The sequence below is a fragment of the Crocuta crocuta genome, unplaced genomic scaffold (genome assembly GCF_008692635.1).
Source record: "Crocuta crocuta isolate KB4526 unplaced genomic scaffold, BGI_CrCroc_1.0 scaffold130, whole genome shotgun sequence".
Classification (NCBI taxonomy): domain Eukaryota; kingdom Metazoa; phylum Chordata; class Mammalia; order Carnivora; family Hyaenidae; genus Crocuta; species Crocuta crocuta.
In genome coordinates, this window is record NW_027527920.1 from 4,907,655 (window position 1) to 4,929,497 (window position 21,843).

A 21,843-nucleotide genomic window follows, 5' to 3' on the forward strand; every position below is an offset into this window, starting at 1 on the left:
AATTTATAGGGAAAGGGAAGGTAGTTGCTAGCATCCTGGGCAGCTAAAGTTGCTTCTCCTAATTATTACAAAGGTCAGAGCCCCTCTTTTCCTAAATGACCCTGTGGGACCCCTAGCTAGACACCAGGGACTCACTGGGGTAGATTTACTTATTCCAAAAAATTTTACTAATGCAGGCACTGTACTGGTCGCTAAAGACACAGGAGTAAACAAGGCAGAGAGAACCCCGCCCTCTTTGAGCCCACTGTTTCATGATGGAGGCATTGAAAGGATCTGCATGCAGCTAGCATCGACTATGATAAGAGCCACAAAGAGTGTTCTATCAGTTGAGATGGGGCCTGGCTGCCAGGGATAGAAATCCAATTACAGCGATGAAAACAAGTGAGGGCTCTATCTCTTACAGAAAACAAGCCCAGATGTGGGCAGCCTAGGGCTGGAGGGATGACTCCCACGAAGCCTGCAGGGGCCCACATTCCTGCTAGGCTTCTGGTCCGACACAAAAGGGTCCTTGATTTCCTTAACAGAAAGGCTAAGGCAGCTGCTAGAGCTCCAGCCACCGCATCTGCGTTCCAGGCGAAATGAAGGAGGGTGCGTTTCGCAAACTGCAAAGAGAAGAAATAGTTCTTTGTGGGTTTCTCAGAAACCTTGCTCGGCAACTTCCTCCCGGCCAGGAAGCCTGTAAGGGATAGTCTTTTCAACCATACCCCTTGCTTCCCTGTTAAATGGGGAGTTGAGAAAAGAAAAGGGAATCCTGCAGATCAGGAAGGAACCAGCAGTCTCGGTCCCAGAGGATGCTGTGAAAACAGAACACAGACGGGTCCAAGCAGGTCAAGGTCGGGGCTCAAGGCCATCACACTGAAGCCCGAGGCGGAAAGGATACATGAAGCCGGATAAGCAAACGGGTTGGGCAAGAATTCCAGGCAGAGGACCAGGAGCTCAACCCGAGAGAGGGCAGCTCTGATCGCAGTTTGGTAGGTCTGCAGGGAGAACACCCAAGTGGGGTCAGGAGACCGGGCTTCTGGTCGTGGCCCTGCAGACACGTCACACCCCCTTCGGAGCCTCTCCAGCTGTAAAGTGAGCAGCGTGCGTTCGGATCCCTGAAATATTTAGTAGAGCCTCTGCTAGGTTACACGGGGGCAGGGAGAGGGCACGCCACTCGAGGCCGCAGCCCCACTCGGTTTTCAGACAAGAGGCGCACAGAGGATTTGACGGCTGTAAGGGGAGAACCGGCCCAGGCAGAGAACAGCCCCCTCCCCCTCAGGGTTCAAAGGAGTTCAGGTCCAGGCACCGGCAGCCTCTCGCGGACCCCGGGACAGCAGGCTGCAGAGCCACAGGCCCCTGCAGGGGTGGTCGTAGCTGCGGCGGTGCCTCCGCGGACCGCAACTTGGACGTGGCGCTTGACGGTGGAATGGGGACAGCCACCACTCGCGGGGCTCGTTCTGCCTGCCAGGGGCTGCGCGGCTTTGCTCGTATGCTCCCCTGCCGTCCTCCCGGTGATCATTCCCTCTCTCCGTGCGGAGTCCATTATTCCCATTTCACAGATGGGAAAGTGGAGACTCGGCGAGGTAAAGCAACTCGTCGGCACGATGATGCGGGGCGATCGCCAGCCCTGGTGCCATGGACCAGTGAGCGTCCTGGGAAAACCCCCCGGTCTCCCCTGGGCCGTGCGGCTTCAGTCAGGCCTCGCGTCACGGCACCCAGGGTCCTCCTCTGCGCCATGAGGTCACGTGGCTGTGTCCAACCGGCACATCCGGTGTCTGCCACGTGCAGGCAACTTCGGGGGGGGTGGGGGGGACTTGTCCCTGCCAGACACTGGCCCAGGCCCCTCTGGGCTCTCCCCACCACCGCGGCCCGACTCGCAGAGGTCCAGAAAAGCCCACTCCCTGAGCCACTGCGTACGCTGCCCCCGGCTGCTCCTTTGTCCCCGCCATCCGCGCGTGCGGGGCAGGGCGGGTGCTTGCGGCCCGCGGGCCCCGGCTCCCGGGCCGGCTGTGGGGAGACACCGAAAGAGGCCCTTCGCGTTATTACTTATTCAGGTCAAAACACCTCCCTGTGTTTAAACAATTACAATCCATAATTAGTTGCCATCACAGTAGAACAAGTCCACTGTGGTTTCAAAATCACAGTGACTGCTTTATTTAGCTGAACCGACCGCAGCCGGGACACGGAGTCTTCGTCAAACAAAACATCTGCGCTTTGGTTTCCTGACCTTCTCAGAGCCGGCCTCCCTCCCAGCCCTCTGTGCGCGCGCGCGCGCGCGCGCGCGCGCACACACACACACACACACACACACACACCCCCCAACCCCACCCCTCCCACACACCCATCCCTGATCTCTTCTGTCGCTCACCATTCCTCCCCCCTGCTTCTCCAAACCCTGTCCCTCCCTTAAAGCCCAGCTGGGGTCGCCTCCTTCAGGAAGGCTGCCCTGACTACAGCAGCCCCATTGCCTACTGGGGGCCTCTCCACTCTCATTGCTCCTCCATGCGATCGGCTCACTGGTGTGTGAGCCGAGTGTGCGAGCTGAGAAGAGAGAAGGAAGGGAAGGTAGATGGAGAAACAGGAGGGAGGAGGATGGTCCACGACACAAGGCCTTGGCCGCTGGGTCTGTGCTCTACAGAGAAAAGGAAGCCAGGACGGGCGGGAGGGAGAGACGGCAGATCCTGGTCAGGGTGTCATTCCTGCTTGGGTTTAGAGGGTCTCAGCAGAACTAAAGCTCTATATTCCTAGGGACGGGGGAGGACAGGCTGGAGATCGACTCTGCACACAGCGAGGTGAGGTTCCCTCTCCGTGATGCCGGCCTAAGAGAGTGCTTTCCTCTCAAAGGGCCCCAACTGGCTTGGCAAAGCCGAGGCTCCGGGACATTGGGGTCCCAAACGTACAGAGATGCGTTCAGTAGCTCCCTCCCCAAATGCTAGAGGAAATGCTGAGTTTTTCTTAAGAAAGCACGACCTGGTGTATTTCTGTCCAATAGGCATTTTTAAAGAAGGGGCTAGTGACGAAGTCGGCCGCTCAGGGCCAGGAATCCTTGTTCATCTGGGTGATGGTCAGCCTGACCTGGGGAGGCTGGGGACAGGTGGCCCATCAGAAAGGGGCCCGAGAGAAGCTGGCACTCCCTCTGCCTAGGAAGTGCCCTTTCAGACCTTTCCTTTACTCCTGGCCCAGGCTCCCAGATGGACACCCCGAAAATTAAGGGTGACTTCAGGAATCAAGAAGCACAGCTTCAACGCCGTCCTGAAACCCTTCCCAGCCTCCCCGCTGAGCAGCAGCCATGGACAGGAGCTAGGATGTAATAGGAGGTGCCCTCTCAGTCTCGGGGTCGGCCGTCCCATCTTAGGGTGCTGCATTCACATCCCATTCCCAGGGGGCCCAGCTCTCAGCCCACGGACAGCCCCGCCCAAATAGGGGCACCTCTCGGTGTCTAAGCTGCCTTCTCTTATAAAGGTCAGCTTCCCTTCAACGCCAACCTTTCCTGGCTCCATAAAACATATTTAATAAGGGGTGGGGGGAGGGGTTATAATTCTATCCCTTGTCCGTTTACTTTTTATTGGTTTTATTTTTTATATTTTTATGCCCGGTGGCATGAAGGCTGGAAGGAGGGGTTGGCACAGACCTAGCTCACGGCCCCCCTGACGCTTCAGGCCAGGAAGTAGGTTGCAGGGGTGGGGTGCCTTTGAGACACGAAANCTGGCAGGAGCTTGCCCAGGATCAAGCAACCCTTCTCCCTGAGGGGCCAGGCTAACTCGGGAACCTACCAGAACAAGAGGGCTTGCTCACCGGGACTGCCCCTACCCGAGCCAGCCGCAGCCCAGACAGCAGATGGGGCTGGCTGAGGTCCCGCTGGGGTGGCCGACAGCCGGCCAGGCTGCCTTCCAACCTTCATGTGCTTGGGCTTTAGGTCCCACCCTCTCCGTGCAGCCCCCCCCGCCTACTCCGCCCGCCAGAGCTATTACTGTCCTCGGAGAGCCTCCAGACCTTTCACTCTGTGTCACCCAGGCTGCCCTCTGTTTCACCTCATGGGATGTTTGCTGCCTGGTGGACTCCAGCCCAGACCAGAGGCAAGGACCTGAACTGCGGACAGACCAAGGAGGAAAGCAAATCAGGCTCTACGGCGGAGCGTCGGAATGAGTCAAAAAGAGAGGAGTCCAGCAGACATCCATTCTCCCCTATCCTGCTGCCCCACTTTCATGCACTCATTCATTCATTCGTTCGTTTGTTCATTCATTCACAAAGTGTTTACCCAACACCAGCTATGTGCCAGGCACAGTGCTAGATGCTGGCACGCAGCAGTAAACAAGACGCAGTCTCTGACTTCATAGTGTTTATAGACCAGGCAAAAGGGCAGACATTAAACAAATAATTACACAATGAATTAATTAACCACTGTTATAACTGATGCTGTGAAACATTAATAAGGGCAGGTGTTGAGAGAGAACAATTTCCAGGAGGAGCTTACCAGTGGAAAGTCCACAGGAGTAATATTTTAGCCAAGACCTAACGACGGTCTTTAGGGGAGAGGGGGGAGGGGCAACCAGCCTGTGCAAAGGTCCTGAGGCAGGAAGGGGGTCATGGAATGTTCCAGAAATCTAGAGAGTCCATACGGTTGGAGCTCAGAGCCATTCAGGGAAGCCGGGGTATAAGGAGGCTGAAGCAGCAGCAGAACTTGCCAGGCCAGTAAAGGATCTAGTCTGGGCAGATTGGGGAGCCCGCAAAAAACTTCAGCCAAGCAAAAGCTCTATACTTTTTAACCTGACCGTGGCAATTTTTTCCTGCCGTCTCTCTTCTAAAGGACCACACACATCAGGACTCGCTCTTCCTATCCAAAACTCATGCTGTAGTAGCCTCCTACATCTGCACAGCTACATGAATGATTACAGCATTTTCCCACCCACTATCTATTTTCATACTCGCAGAAACCTCATCAGGTTTTTAGCCCTCCTTTGCAAATGAAGTCATTAAGACTCGGTGAAATTAATTAACCTGCCCAGGAGTCACCTACCCAGTGTTCTGTTCAAGATCCTACAATGGCCTGATGAAAAGGCAAAGAAGAAAAATTAGCATTCAGTAGGTACAAGGATGGAAACAGGTGCGAACGTAAGTAAAGCCTAAGAAAGGAAACCTAGCAATTGAGAGTATCGCCCATTCCAAGGCATCTGAAAATATTTGGGATGAACCCACTTTTTTAACTTGCCCACTGATGGATACAGGTATAGGCACAGGGGTCAGTATAGATACAGATTAGAGATACAAACACAGGAAACGTGTATAGAAAATTGGGAGTTGGAATAACCGACTTTTCCCCATAACTCGAGGTCTTAAACTGCTCGTTTTGCATAATTGGCAAATGTTATGGTCCTATGAGCTGGCAGTGGGAGGGTTCTAAACTATCATTCAGATTCTAAAATTTCATAAACGAGTTAAGTGAAAGGTTAGCTCTTTCACTTAGAAATGCTCGCTCTTTCCATGTTTATTACTACTTCAGTTAGAAAGATAAATAACAATAACAGGAGCGTGAATCCTAGATCTCAGACTCAGGCTTGGGAAAAATATCCCTTCCTTCCATTTTTCCAACGGCCCAAATGCAAGGTCCTGAGCCCCGTCTGGGAAAGGGGCCCCAAGTCCAACAGGAATCCACTCTCATCATGCAAGTCCAAGAACAGAGCCAGGCTAGGCCGGCACAAAGGGAGAAAACAGAAACTACCTTCCAAGAGAAAGCCCACCTAGAACGCAGAACAGAAGTAGATTCTGGGGCAGGGGTGGGGGCCGGGCCAGCCTCGCCTTTCCCTATAAAATATTGAGTGCTGGAGTCAGGCTCAGCACTAGAAATCTGACACTCGGGCAGAATTCTGCTGCCAGAATGGCAATACAAAGCCGCAGGAAAACTGAAATTAAAAAAAAAAAAACAAAAAACAAAAACGAATCCTCAGTCCTACAGCAAATTAGTCGTTCAGCGAATTGATCATTTGGTAAATTGGCTTTTAGCAGATTGATTTTGGGTGTCTAGGCTGCTCCCAGGAGGCTGTCCACCAGCCAGTAGAGTGCGTGGAGGCTGGCGCACGAGAACAGAGCTCCTGGAAAACAGGCCTCTCTGCTTGGCCCCCCAGGAGAGAGACCTCCAGGCACGAGGAATGCCAGGAAGAAGACGTATACCAGGGCATGCCAGGATGCCCGGCTGCCCTTCTAGCAGCCTTCGGTCTGGGTGCCTGGGAAGCCCCTCTCCTGCCGGGAGTCAGCTGTGGACGAAGATCCTCAGGGGGGCGGAGAGGGGAGCAAACTGATGCTGTTCCAGAGGCTTCGATGAGGTCTTTACCCTGAGGAAGCCTAAGATCCAGAAGTGAGAGACAACTCACCCATGAACACAATGGTTTGCAGCAGGAGGCCTCCTTACCTCCCCCACCTCCTGTTGCAAATCACTGCTGTTCCCATGAGGCTCCAGGGCTGGCACAAGGCTGGCTTCTCAGAGGGCGACCCGTTGGAACTACTCTCACATCCTAGGATATGGGACGATAAGCTTCCCTGTCCACATGGGGAAACTGAGGCTCGGAGAGTTGATGTGAGGATTCCATAAGTGAACCCTCACAAACAGATGCCTGTGTTTCTTCCAGAAAAAAAAATAAAATAAAAGCCAAGGTCTCTCCTGGGATATGTATGCATAAGGTTTTTAAAAAATATATATAAATGGATTCCTACATTCTTCTCTAAACCTGACTCTTTTCATTTATTAAACCAATCCTTCCTCCTCTTTTTCTTTTTTTTTTTTTAGCAACTGTGCTACATCCCAAAGCAGGAAAGCTCCATAAAATATTTCTCCAGTCTCCCCCTGAGTGGGGCTATAACTGTTTCTAGTTTCTGCTATTATGTCCAGCGCACTAGCCGTTTCCAAAGAATATATCCCAAGGACTTTGTGAATTCCTCAAGCTGCTACCATTAGGACAACTCATACCATTTCCCATCTGATAAGATGAAACACTAACATAAAGCATTGGAGGTACCTTTAGGTTCTATTTTTTGGCTTTCAGTGCTTGCTTTCGTATGCCCCATGACTTCCTCCTCACTGTACCTCCAGCCCCAGCAGCTGGCTTTCTTTGTCACCACTTCACGGGTTCAAGAGTTTGATGACAGGCGGAGAACAGCTAAACCACACTGAGATGAGAGGCTGCGCCATGAGCAGGACCCTCCCTACCCTGAATCTCTTTCTCTCACCCGAGCCTTGAGTGCCAACAATTCACATTCATCCTCTGCCAGTTTAAAAATGGCGGCACGCAATGGACCTTCAAGTCATTCATGGGTAGTTGTACCTGAGAGCTTAATCTGTAAAACCCAACGGTACCCTGCATCTTTGTAGTCTTCCGCAAGGCTGCCCAAATCTGAACATCTGCGTGGATGCCCATGGAGGGATGAGGTGCACCTGCCCTGCACTTGACTCTTACCCACCTTGACCCTCCAGATTCACTGGAGGGCAGGGGGCCGGCAGGATTGCCAAAAAAGTCACTCGTACTTGAGGGGCATCATCCAATCAGTTTCTCACCCACCTATTCTTTTCAGCCAGAGCACTCTCTCTCCAAAGCTTCCTCCTATTCTGACGTTTCATGCTTCTGAGACCCAGAATCCTTTGGGGTATGACCTCCATAAGTTGTAATGGAATCAAATCATGACGAGAAGTCACCCAATCCCGACCAGCAAGCCAGTGGCCATTCCCATCCATGGAAGGCTAAGCTGGGGATACAGTTCTCTGGCTATCACACCGAGCGGACATGGCACGGAAGGGTCCATGAGAGGAAGGAGGGAGTAGAAAGGAGCCCAGAAAAGGGGTTCGATGATTTTGGTGATGATGAGTTGATGTCTGGGGAAGAGGAAGAGGAGGAGCAGGAGTCTTTACAATATTGCAAAATTCTCTTGCAGCCCCACTTCATCTTCACGTGGCACAGAGCACGGGTACTAGGAATCCCATGTTGCAGATGGAGAAGTTGAGTCCCATCAAGGTGAAGCACCTCATCCAAGGTCACCTGGACACAGATCTTGCACATCCAGGAGCCCACTGATGGCCATGTGCTACCCTCTCCCGTGCACATCTTTGCCCACGTCAGACTTTGACTTTGACTTTGTAAAACCCAACGTCACTACTTTGACTACCAAGTAGCGACGGAGACAGCCTCGGGGTCCAGAGGACAGAGCAGAAGAGCAACATTTGACCCCACTCAGTATAAGCTCCTCCCCGCCCCACCCCAACGGAGAGAGGGGCGAATTGCCAGCCTCACCCAATCCCAGCAGCAGAGCCTACTGGTGGCCATCCTTCCAGCCTGGGGCCTGAGGCCACCACCTCATCAGCCCCACCCTTTCCAGAGCAGAGACAAACACGGTCAAAGGCAGACTCTTATCACAACGTCTGCCCATTTGCTCTACCCCGAGCACTTAGTATTTTGTAATCGCAGCGTCTAGGAAGTGCTTTGTCACTTTTTGCTGAATTAATGCGTGTGTGCATGAATGAGTGAAGGATTGAGGACACCTCTGGGACATCCATCACCCTTTTACTTTTCACAGCACCTCTGTATCCATTATTCCACTTTACCCTTGGGATGCCCCCTGGTGAAGGCAGTATTGGAGTCCCACTTCACAGAAGGAGAAACTAAGGCCCAGAGAGACCACTGCCTCACACAAGATACTGGCAGACCTCAGGCCAGCATCCCAGCCCCGGACTCCTACCTCAGTGCTCCTTCCTGATGATGGCTGCTGGCCTGGGTAGGCTCTCCAGTCGCCCAGTCCTCCCAGGATGAAAGCTCTGCCTCCAGAGCCCAGCAAGTTAGAGGGTCCCTGAATGCCCCGCTCACCACCCGAGGGGCCGATGAGGCTGAAACTACAGGAAAGTCCCCAGAGAATGGGGTGCTCACCCCTCGCCCAGGGAGCACTCAAGACTTTCCAAAGGGCCTCCACATGTCTCCCGAGTTAGCTCATCATCTCCAGATCTGGATAAGACCTGGAAACCCCCATCCGGTACCTTTCTGATTGTGACTCAGTCTGAGGGCTGGGAGGCGGGAGACGTGAGGCCCTCAAACCCCAAATCTCACCGACATAACAACAAACAAGTCTCTTCTTCAATGCCACAATCGTTCGCCCAACAGACTCTCCCCACCACATGTTATAAGGAGCACTGAGAACTCTTCTGCGAGAAATTCTAGAAGGCTTTCTGACTAGGGATCCAGACACCAGGCCAGACCTCCTGCCTGGGCAGCGCCCAGAGGCCAGGAACAGCACCCAGAGAAGGCAGAGAGGGAGGCCCGGAGACTCGGGCACCATTACCTCTTCTGTTTGTCGCTGAGCCAACAACTGAGGTTCTGGGGACAGTCTTGACCTGACCTTGGTCTCTATGATCTGGAAAAGTGTAAATACCGAGGTGTGCGTCAACACTAAAGAAAAGCAAGTGCATGCAGGCCGTCCAGCCTCTCCTGACAAACGTCACATCCACCTAGTGACTCTCAGGGACCCCGGGTTCCCTGTCCTGCACCCTTTCCCCTCCCGGGAGACCCTCCTCTCCTCCCTCCTGTGCCTTCCCCAGGGCCAGGCTGCCTCCTGGGTCCTGAGCAGTGAAACCTGCTCCCAAAAGTGCAAGCTATAAAGTTGGAAGGCGCTCTGAGCTTGGCCACCCCCAACCCCTTTGTACAGAGGAGGAAACTGAGGCCCAGGGAGGGAAGGGGACACGGAGGTGATCACGCAGCTGCCCGGCTCCCAGGACAAAGCCCTCTGTGCTGATGGAGTTCTCAGACCCCACCTGCGCACTGTTCCCGATAANGTGTGTAATGGCCAAAGTATAATGGGGGAATTTGTGGCCTCAAGAGCCGAAGGCTTGGGGAAGGCCTGAGATCCCACGGCTCCGTGCCAGGCTGGGTGGGTGGGTTCCCTGTAGCAGCAGCGCCCTTTACGCTCTGTCCTGACCCCCTGCTCCCATCTCAGCCTCACTCTGGTCTGATGACAGCACCGGACACAGAGCCAGGCCCAGAGGGAAAGAGAAAGAAGAAGGCCTGCTCTTTGGAGGCCCCGGTGGGGCCCCGGGCTCTCTGAAACCTCCCGAGGTTGAGTCTGCATCCTACAGACACTTGGCCACAACCACAGTGACAAGGCCTGAGCTCTCTCCCTGCTTGAGGCCCCAGAGCCCCTCCTGCAAGTGCTGCTCCCCGGTGGGGACAGTGGCGACAGACCTCTGGTGCCCTCTGCTGTCCTGCACGCCTGTCCCACAGCCTGAGGGACGGGGCTGCGGCCAGAAGGGGAAACCCAAGGCATGTCTCCAGGGCCTGGGTTTGCCCCACTGGGTCCGCGCCTCTGTCTACTTTCCATAAAGACCCAGAACAAAAGCCATGCTTACACCCCAGGAGGGGCAGTCAGAATACAGCAGGGTGTGCTGTGGTAACAAACAATCCCCAGAGTGAAATGGCTTGTAACAGAGAAGGTTTAGGTCTCAGACTTGAGCCGTCTAGGGCTCCATACTCCCTCGGCCCCCGGGGTCCAGCCTGAGGGAGCTGCGCCATCTTGAATGTGGCTATTTCCGGGCTCCATACTCCCTCTGCCCCGGGGGTCCAGGCTGAAGGACCGAAGTCATCTTGAATGTGGCTGTTTCTGGGCAAGAGCCTGAAGGGCCACAGACCATGAAAACTCACACTCACCACTCAGTGGTCCCACCCGGCACAAGGGGTCTGCAGGTGCAACCCTACCTGGGGCCTGGCACTCGGAGAGCAAGAAATAATGAGAGAGCAGCCTTCACGCCCCAGCAGGCACCACTCCACGGCCATGCTGACATCCCACTGGGCAGACCGTCAGGGGTTCCTCCCCACCCCCGGGAGTGAGGCATCTTCCTGCATCAGGCAGACGGGGGCTCTCCGGGACATCTCTTCTCCAAGTTCTTTGCCCTCCCCTCCTTGACCCCTATCTGGCTGGCTCCCTGCGTTTTTCCAAACTCAGAACCTTAGGGGAGCCCTGTCATGGCCTCCCCAACTTCGACTTCCGGCGTGACCTCTCAAATTCCAGAGGCAGACTGGGGAGAGGAAGGGAGGGAGGAAGAGGGTTTCTCGTCTGATTGATGCGCTTCTGTCATTTAGGACCAGGCCCAAGAGTCACAGCTCCCGTCCAGCTTACGAATGGCCCTCTCGGGACTGGCCCGTGTGCTGCCCGCGCTTCCTGGATCGCCCTGGAGGTAGAGGGAAAGGCAACGGGGCGTGTTTTCTCTGCAACAAATTTCTTGGCGTTGCTTCTGAGCAGCTCTGAGGAAGACAGTTTGGGGTGGGAAATAAGGTTTGGCCTATTCCCACCAGAGACTAACTGCTTTCTTTCTTTGTCCGAATCTCTGTTTCCTCATCCATAAAGTGCGGATTTTGATCTCTGTCCCTACCCCCTCTCCCTTACTCACCCCTTTTAGCCCCTCAGGCCCCCCTCTGATGCAACCAACCCCAGGTCAGGCTCTGCACTGACAGTGTGGAGCCTGCTTGGGATTCTCTCTCCCTGACTCTCTGCCCCTCCTCCACCTCAAAATAAATAAACTTTAAATTAAAAATGTAAACAAACCAAAAAAAAAAGAACTCTTGGAGACTGAATAGCCAACGGAATAAATCTGTAATGGTGAAATATGAGGCAGTAAGAGAGACCAAAGGGGAAATATTTTAGTAGAAGGAAGGAAGGAGACACAGGGCACTCAAGATCCACCTAGATATGAATTCCGCTCTCTCTTGCTGACTTTTTCTTTTCCTCCTTTCGTGGGAGAAATGAGTCAGGCTTGTCTTGAATGACAACTCTCATTACCAGAATCCTCGGGTCATCTGGGGTGGTAAACCAGCTTTTGGGAGATGTGTGTAGGTGTGTTGCCCGCCTAGGTATGCACCCCTGCCTCCCTCCCCCCCACCCCTTGTTCTCTCACTTCTGCCCAAAAGTGACTCAGGCATAGTTTTGATCATGGCAAAACTCGTACAGCCCACATTTCTTGACCTCAGAGAATGAGAGCGCCGGGTTTTCCCTTGGAAAGCTCTGCCCTCCTCCTCACCCCTGCCCTACCTCTTTAGCCCCTGGTCTGTGATCGTGGGAAGAGGACCTGGGTCAGATGTGTTTCGCCCTGTTGCTGGAGCAGAAGGCACACCCGGGAGTGATTTGCACCATCCACGTGTCCTCGCACTAGCGGCCCCTACACGGTTTTGGTAAACAGAGCTGGTGGCACCCCCAAGTGACAGCGCTGAGTCCTCAGGCTCGCATCAGAGCCACTGCCTACCTGGCCTCCCCCCGACCTTGCTGCCCACTGCCCCGGCCCCTCCTCCTGGGACCCTCGTCTGTCCCACCGTGGTCCAGTCCCTGCGCCCCAAGCAGAAAATGCCCCTCGTTCCCACCCATCCTCACTACCCCAACCCTAAACCGGCTTTCTCACCTCCTGCGATTTGGGGCAGACCGCTTAAACTCTGCACTGTGACCTCCCTGTCACGTGAGATCAGAGAAGGCAAAATTCCCCAATTCGAAATCTTTCCTTAACTTTCCTCCCTTTTATGGGGCGTCAAAAATAACAATAGCTGGGGGCGCCTGGGTGGCTCAGTCGGTTACGCATCCCACTTCGGCTCGGGTCTCGAGGTTCATGAGTTCAAGTCCTGCGTCAGGCTCTGTGCTGACAGCTCAGAGCCTGGAGCTTGCCTCGGATTCTGTGTCTCCCTCTCTCTCAGCCTCTGCCCTGCTCGCTCGCTCTCCCTCTCTCTCTCTCAAAAATAAATAAATATAAAATTTTTTTTTTAAAACAATAGCTAATGTTGGTACGGCGCTTTACAGTCTATTCAACATGGCAACATTTCTTATTTCATTTAAAACCCCTGACGACCCCCTAGGAGGCAACTCTTTTACAGAGGCAGAAACTGAGGCTCAGAGGGGTTCAGTGACTTTTCTAAGGTGACACAGCTTGTTCCTTCCACCTCAGACCACGTCTCTCCCTCCCTCTCTAGCTGATGGCTGCAATCCTCTTTCTCCAGAGGGAGTACTTTTCAGGCGGAGTCAGCAACAATAGCCTTAGGGTATATAAGTCCTTCCTGGGCAAGGGAACAGAGAGGGGCAGAGCATCTGCACAAAATGGGGTGCCTTGGATCTGAGTGAACTGTAAGAAACAAAAACAAAACAAAACAAAACAAATCATGACTTTAAAGCGTGCCCGCGCACTCCCCTATCAGTGGCCTGGACCTCTTTGGAGCAGCAAGGCTGGTTCTAATCTGCAAGGCCAGGCTAAAAGGTGCCCTGTGCTCTCCCAGTGACGGGCCAGCACCTGGGGGGTCTCCTACCAGGGCTCCTTCCCCGGCCTGTCACAGGTGCTGCCCAGGATCAGAGGCTAGTTGCAGCCTTTCTTCGCCTCGGTTTCTCTTTCTGTAAAATGGGAATGATCACTGTCCTGTGGCCCCTCTCTGGGAGGAATGGAGGCGAGGACAGGAGGGCATGAGCCAGTCTCTTTATAGAGGTGATATCTGAATAAAAGATAAGAAGAGTAAGAGTGGCTTCAATGCTGCCTGATAAAAGGACTCCAGAGAAGAAGTCGATTCCCTGGCAAATTCTGGAGAGTTGAATTCTCTGCATCATTAGAAGCCCCTTTGATATGAAGCCTTGTGGCTACAGATCCTCCGACTTTTGCTGAGAGAGACCCTCTGGGACGAAGTCAGGAGGTCACTTTGCTGGTGTGCATCAAGCCAGGGCGCAGAGCCACACTGCCCACAGCCTGGACGGGGACACCTGCAGCAGTCAGCGTCAGATGGGCTCCAAAGTGACATTTCCGGACAAATCCGTGAGAACCATTTGACTTAGTTTCTCTGGTTCTTTCTCAAAGGGGTCAAGTATGGAAAAACCCCAGTGATGCAGGGCTGTGATTCACTTAATCATGGCATAGAAAGGTGTACTGGCATAAAATTTGTAGGACACACTAGCAGGCTGGAAATGTATGTAAGAGTCACGGTGGCCATCTTAAGTTCAAGTTCCACAAGGCAGCAGGATGCAAACTCGGGCAGCATTCCTATGGTGCAGTCCTGACGAGGAGTCCCTCTTCTTTGGGAAACTCGATCTTTGTTCTTATGGCCTTCTACTGATTGGACAAGGCTCACCCATGCTGTAGAGAATAATCTGCTTTATTCCAACTCTACAGATTTAAATGTTAATCAGGTCTAATAAATATGCCCATTCCCACATCTAGACTGGCTTGACCAAACAACTGGACATAGTCTAGCCAAGTTGACTCACAAACGGAAACATCACACCACGCCCACTCATCTTTGCGTGCCCACCCAGCACTTAAGATAAGCAACGAGGAGTCCTGAGTGTCCTTGACATGTCTTGATTTCTCTCTTATTTTTCTTACCTTCTCGTTTTTATTACCGCCATCTTCTGGGCGAAGACAGGTTCAGCGCCACCCAAGCTCACACCTCGACCGTGTCCATCAAGTGTTACAGAAAAGGAGTGATGAGCCTGAAATTGACTCCTGGCTCCTCCCACTCATTAGCCCCAGGACCCAGGGCAAGGAGTCGAATCCCTCAGAGTGTGAGTTCTGTGTCTGTGAGGAGGGGCAGGGGGTGCCCCAGTACGGGGTTTCAGGCTGACTGGGAAGATGCGCATGACGTGCCCAGCTCGGTGCCTGCCATGAAAAGAAGGACCCATCATCTTAGTAATGGTTATTTTATTGCTTCTTTGCGCACAATTAAAACTCACTAATTCAGACCTATCAGAGAGGGCAGTCAATGGCTGGAAAGTCCACATTAAAAAATAATTTAAAAATAATGTCGTTTTATTACTTTAAAATATATTACTCAATCCAGGCTAATAAAGTGTTGCATAGTGAACCCCTGGGGGCCTCATGTTAATGAGCAAATAAGAACAATTTGAGGTTAGTCTATCAATTATTGGTGCGGAAAAGGGAGTTTTTGAAAGTACTTGAAAATGCCTCCAAAGAGTGTATTATCCTCCATAGATAAAGTGTTTCCCCTGCAATCATCTTCATGCATCTTATTAATTCAACAGCTTCTCACCACCTTGAGAGTATGCTCCAGGCAACTTCGGGGTAGCGCTGACCAGACTTCTGCAAATTCTGACGCGGTGCTAACTGAACGTAAGACATTCCGTCAGGTTAGGTCAAGACCTTTATTTTATGCGCCCTCCCTTTTCTAGAAGCCTGTTTCAAGGCGGCCATCTCAGCCTGTAGCTCCTGGAGGCGGGACTGTTTCCATCAAATAGCAGGGGCTACGCTTAGGAACTTGGGCTCTGGACTGAAACAGACCTGGTTCAAATCCCACCTCTGACTCGTAAAGACAGAACAAAGTGAGGGCAGATGGGGGTGGGGCAGAGGGGGAAATGGGTGCTGGGCATGGAGGAGGGCACTTGGTGGGATGAGCACTGGGTGTTGTATGGAAGCCAATTTGACAATACATTTTTTTTTTTAACGCACCTCTGGCTCTTTTAAGCTGTGTGACTTTGGGCAAGCCACTGACCTTCTCTGGGGCAAGTAGACCTTTGTCACAGGGTAGCTGTGAGATTAAATTAGTGATATATCAAAAGCAGTTGAAATATGTGACCTAGTACCTGAACACACGCTCTTACAGGTGCCAAATCTAGAGATGAGTCAGGAGGTCATGGGCACAGTCCTAAAGAGACCCTCAGGGGTTAGGGAATACTGGAAGTATTATTCCGGGTGCTGGGCCAGTCCTCGGGTGAGGGATGAAAGTGGCCTACAGACAGCCTACGATCTCAGGGGAGGAGCCCAGGAACTATCATTATTTTTTTTTTTATATTTTTATTTATTTCTAGGAGAGAGAGAGAGAGACAGCGTGAGCAGGGGAGGATCAGAGAGAGAGGGAGTCACAGACTCTGAAACAGGCTCCAGGCTCTGAGCTGGCAGTCAGCACAGAGCCCGACGCGGGGCTCGAACCCACGAACCGCGAGATCATGACCTAAGCGAAAGTCGGACGCTTAACCGACTAAGCCACCCAGGCGCCCCAGGAACTATCATTATTAATAGGTCCTCAGTTTCTCCCCAAAGCTCCGCTGAGACCATTTATATTTGAGGGAGGCCGGGCGAGGGCACGGTCTGTCGGTTCCTTTAGGCCTTCCGAGCTTGAACCGGGTTCGCTCACCAGAATCACATGCGCAAAGTGAGCTCCCCCCCTGCTGAAAGGTTTTCCCTGAGTGTAGGTGCGAGGTAAGCCCCAGATTCCACGGTGCGTCCGGGTAGAGAACCATCGAGAAAGGGAAGTCTCACGGGAGCCCTGGGAGCTCATCATCCACCATTTCTTAAGCCTGGAGCTTCATCAACATCCACCAGTGAGGCTGAACTAGTGCCCCCACCCAGCGTCCCAGAGGAGGGAGGCAGAACTTGCTGCGGGTCCCAGAGCTGGTACGTGCTGTTCTAGGACCTGCTCCCTGCCCGCCAGCCTCTGAGGTGTCGTCCTCTGTTCCTGATCCCAAATTCCACAGAGGCTCCCGCTACTTCCACGAGACCCCTCGGGTGAATTTTGTCACCTGCTTTGGACAACCTGGACAACTCACCTACCTCTCCTAGGGCTTCCTCCACCCTTCCCTCAATACCAGCCACACAGGACTCCCCCGGAGGGCAGACCCCAGGACTTGTCTGATTTTGTTGACCCAGGGGTGACCGGCTCAATGCCTGTGCCTGCACCGAGCACCTAATACATAGCCATGCTGATGGAATTACTAAACACTTCCAGCAGGGCCTTTGGAGAAACTTTGTACCTATTTGTAAAGGCGGCTACTGAGAGCCTGAGGGGCAGAGAGAGAGGGAGACACAGAATCTGAAGCAGGCTCCAGGCTCTGAGCTGTCAGCACAGAGCCCGACCTGGGGCTCAAACTCACGAACCACGAGATCATGACCTGAACCGAAGTCGGACGCTTAACCGACCGAGCCACCCAGGCGCCCCCAACAGATCATTTTTAAACTCAGTCCTCTTCCAAACATCAAAACCATTTTGTGTAAAAATCACCAAACTCAATGAATAACAATATTACAGGGGCGCTAGGTATGCCGTGTGTCGTTTCTTCAGAATCCTCCTGAACTACACACGATTTCGGGAGCATTACAGACTTTTAACCCATCCAGACATTGTTTCAATCACCTCCTCCTTTGTTCTTCTCCTTTTTTTTTTTTTATGACTGAATTCATGTCATTTTAGGTTGATGCAGGTGCCCCACTTGAAATTTCCTTAGAACATTTCTATTATGAGCCAGTTGCTGGCTTCACAATACTATAACACATTGTCCAACTTCCTATAGGACAAAAAAACACAACGATTTGTACAATGGTTTATACATGCCCAGCACCTTAAATTCTGATCCTTTGGTTATGGTCTGATATAATAATAATTTATGTAAATAATTATCCAGTAACTAATAAGAGGATTTTAATTAGACTACAACATCAGCCAAAGATAGAATTTATTGATAAAACCACTTTCTGGGCTTTGTTCTTTTTTTTTTTTTTTTTACAAATAGTTTATTGTCAAATTAGTTTCCACATAACACTCAGTGCTCATCCCCACAAGTGTCCTCCTCCATGAAAAATATGGAACGCTTCACGAATTTGCGTGTCATCCTTGCGCAGGGGCCATGCTAATCTTCTCTGTATCGTTCCAATTTTAGTATATGTGCTGCCGAAGTGAGCACAAGGCTTTGTTCTTTTTAAAACAATAAAAAAATAAGTTTCAATCCAAAACATATTATTCAAGGGGCACCTGGGTAGTACAGTCGGTTAAGCGTCCAACTTAACCTCAGCTCAGATCTTGATCTCAGGGCCGTGAGTCCAAGCTTTGCATTGGGCCCTTACTAGGCATGAAGCCTACTTAAAATGTGTGTGTGTGTGTATATATATATGTAAACATATTATTCAAATTCAGGTAACTATTTCAAGCATGAACTAAAATATGCACTTCCTAAGCAAAAACATAACATCTCACGGTTCACGCTCTTTGGTTGTTTAAAATTTTATTGTTTTAAATGTTTATTTACTTTTGAAAAGAAAGCACAAAAGGGGGAAGGGCAGACAGAGATGGGGGACAGAGGATCCGTAGCAGGCTCTGTGCTGACAGCAGTCAGCCGAATGAGGGGATTGAACTCACAAACCACGAGGCCATGACCTGAGCCAAAGTTGGCCGCTCAATCAACCGAGCCACCCAGGTGCCCTGGTTGTTTCAAATTTTAAACAAAACTAAACTCGAGGGCCACCTGGATGGCTCAGTTGGTTGAGCAACTGACTCGACTTCGGCTCAGATCATGATCCCAGAGTCTGGGGATCCAGCCATGCATCGGGCTCTGCACTGGGTGTGGAGCCCGTTTGAAAGTCTCTCTCTCTCTCTCTCAAACAAAAAACTAAACTAAACTCCAGTGGTTATGTAGAGTGACTGCATTGCATTAAAGAACTCATGTTATGTTTTTAATCTTTACAATTGCTGTGTTGTCAGCATTCATTTGAAAATCTACTCTTTTAAGCTCGAGAACACATGTAGCCACAGGGGCTGCGGACACAGACTGTACCCAAAGAGAAAGCAAACACTTCTGCAGCCTGACAAAGTAACTCCCAAAACCAATGCATGGGGGCAGGTAACTGGGAGTTCTCCCAATTAACTTCGTTGAACAATTAAAATGTTGATTAAAGGAGAGGAGGGGCGCCTGGGTGGCTCAGTCTGGTGAGCATCCGACTCTTGATTTTGGCTCAGGTCATGATCCCAGAGTTGTGGGTTCTGGCCCCGAATCAGGCTCTGTGCTTAAGATTCTCTCTCTCTCATGGAGCTCCTGGGTGGCTTAGTCTGTTAAGCATCCGACTTTTGCTTAGGTCATGATCTCATGGTTCGTGGGTTTAAGCCCCGCGTCGGGCTCTGTGCTGACTGCCAGCTCAGAGTCTGGAGCCTGTTTCAGAGTCTGTCACTCCCTCTCTTTCTGACCCTCCCCTGCCCACGCTGTCTCTCTCTCTCTCCTAGAAATAAATAAAATTTAAAAAAAAAAAGATTCTCTCTCTCTCTCCCTCTTCTTCTCCACCATTCCTGTGCTCTCTCACTCTAAAATAAAAAATAAATAAATTTTTTACTTAATAAAAAAAGAAAGGTAATAAAACTGTCCTGGAGTGAAGCATATACGCTTATACTTACTACTACGAGTCTTACGTTCCGCTCGCTTACACCTTAGGCCAAGAGAGCTTTCCCTTGGAGGAGAATTTTATCACTGACATTGTGTACAACGGTCAGTGCCCTGTGACAATAAAAGCAAATCAAATTTCAGTCAAATTTATTGCTTCTTTCTTTAACTCCTCTGCACCTGCGTGTTCCCCACACTAGAAGCCCGTGCCCGCCCGTCAGTACCCAGGACGAGACCCTAAATGCAGCCCCCGCAGGTGTCTTTCGAGCTGGCTCCCAGGACCTACTGTCCCTTCCTCCTTCGCAGACAGCGAGGAGCTCGTGTCCAACCATGATGCCCTCCTCGCTTTACACCAGGGACCAAACTTGTAGCTCACCGCGTAGGACCTTCTGGAGTGTTTATTTCTCCCCTCGGTGTCACCCTTAAAGTCCCAGTTTCCGACTCAGGGTTGAAAAGTTCTCAAACTGACCGCCGTCGCCACCTCATGAACTGGCAGAGTTATCCTGTTTCAGTTTGGTCTTTGGATCTCGGTGGCGTTAGGCGGGCCACCAAACCGCCAGCTTACCACAGTCCCTGCCACTCCCTAAGCCTTGCTCTGGGGCCTGTTTCCTTCGTGTCTGCTTCCCACTCCATCTTCGAAAGCGTTTGGGGTTCCCGTCCGTAGCCAGCGGAGAGGGAGCCAGGTCCCACGTAGGCTGGAGAAGACGGTGCTGTGACCTGGGATGAGGGACGCGGCCAGGTCCTTTGGCACCCTCTCACGTGACCCCCGATCACTCGCTGAGGAAAGCGAGGGCACCATTTTATAACCGAGGAGTCAGAGGAGCTCAGTGCCCCATCCCAAGCCATAAGGATTCTAGGGGGCAGAACCAGGGCGGGGGAGTCCCGTGCAGGTCTGGAGGCTGCTCTGATCATGGAGTGAGGTGGGGAGCATACGGGAGTTCTCCCCAGGGGGTGGGGGACACCCCAGAAAAGAGATGGCCTTCTACTCCTCCACCCCCCCCCCCACTTCCTGGTTCTATCCACAGCACCCGAAGAGATGCCCAGAGGGAGCCCAGGCCGTGCCTGCCCCAGGGTCACATCTCAGAGGGCTGTGCAGCCTCTCAGACGCTGTCCTCAGACAGATGTGTGCTGGCTGTCATGCTCTGCAGTCACTGTCCTGCAATTGCTCAGTTTTTAACGAGGGGCCACACCTCTGCCACCTAGACCAGCAAGCAACAGTGGCAGGCTGGCCCAACCGCCACCACCAGCCCTTCCCCCCATGCAGAGGATACCGTGCACCCAGCAAAGGCTTCTGGGAGCCACCACCCAGGGCCCCCAGCTCCCCCCTTGCAGACACTGCGCGGCCAGGGTCCTTTGGCATCACTGATCCCCTGACCCGGCTGAGCTCTGCTCTGGGCAGTCACCACAGCCACCAAAGGTTGGTCCCTGCAGCTGAGTGAATCAGCAAATATTTATCCTGCACGGTGCTAGGAACTTTGAGGGAGAATGGGAGGCTTGGCTGGCCAGTCCAGTTTTCAAGTAGTTTTAGTAAGGGGCACCTGGGTGGCTCAGTCGGTTAAGCGTCCAGCTTGGGCTCAGGTCATGATCTTGCGGCTCGTGAGTTCGAGCCCCGCGTCGGGTTCTGTGCTGACAGCTCAGAGCCTGGAGCCTGCTTCAGATTCTGTATCTCCCTCTCTCCTCGTCCCTCCCCTGCTCCTGCTCTGTCTCTCCCTTCTTCAAAACTAAATAAACATGAAAAAATTTTAAAATAGTTTTGGTAATAAATACCCTAAAAGAAGGGGGGAAGTAATATTTGTAAGCGTCTCTTTCTCTCCCGTCCTGGAAGTCAGGAGGTAGGCGCCATCGTGAGGCTATACAAGCACAGACTTGGAAGCCAGAGACTTCGGGCTTTGAATCCCAGCACCTCCTCTACGCGCTGTGGCACATTATGCAAACCACTCTCCTCCTCCAGCCTCAGTTTCTCCCTTACAACCCAGGAAGACTTCCCCTTCCTTGCCCACGGCACAGGGCCCTTTAAGGATGAAATGAGCTAATGTATAACAAAGAGCTTTGTTGACAGTGCAAATGTTAGGTTGTTCTTTCAATAAACATTTATTAAGCATTTACTCTGAGCCAGAGCCTGAGTGAGGCATTAGAGTGTCTCAAATGTAAACGTCCTGGGCTCACTGGGATTCAGGCTCCCCCACCCACACCCCCAACTGAGGTGATATTCCCGTAACATAAAATTAACCATCTGAAAGGGGACAAACTAAGAAGCATTTAGCATCTTCACCGTATCATGAACCAGCACCTCCATCAAGTTTGAAACTATACAAAGACTATCGCCACTAAACGTCACCCTCTTCTTAGGGTGTATTTTCTCCTGCTCGCATTTTGTCCTTCTTGGGAGCAGATCTCCTGGGTTTGATACTCTCCTAATGCCCCTCTGGTCCCCTGCGATGCCAAACCAACCCCCTGGATCCAACCTCAAGCTTCACAAACTGCAACCCACTCTCCTTGGCCAGCTCTGGGCAAACCAGAGCCCCGAGCCTGCCGTTTTTAATGACGCCAGGGCTGGGTGAGCAGGTAATCACTGTGTATTTCAGTAAATTACCTCTCATAAAGGAGCTATCATGTTTGTTCGTGTGCCCTTCTTTCCTGGAATCAGCCCGCTGTTTGCCAGCTTCGCCTCTTCCCAGCAGCCTGTGCGCTTGGCCAACGGCCGCCCTGTCGAGCTGGGAGGGC

General features: G+C 52.1%; 1 non-coding gene across 1 annotated transcript; it reads right to left on the minus strand.

The window, feature by feature from the left end:
• Nucleotides 1–17,548: 17,548 nt before the first annotated feature.
• LOC144219087 (U6 spliceosomal RNA) lies at nucleotides 17,549–17,655 on the minus strand. The gene has a single exon (XR_013331301.1). It is a non-coding gene; the product is annotated as a U6 spliceosomal RNA (small nuclear RNA).
• Between the last annotated feature and the right edge of the window lie 4,188 nt (nucleotides 17,656–21,843).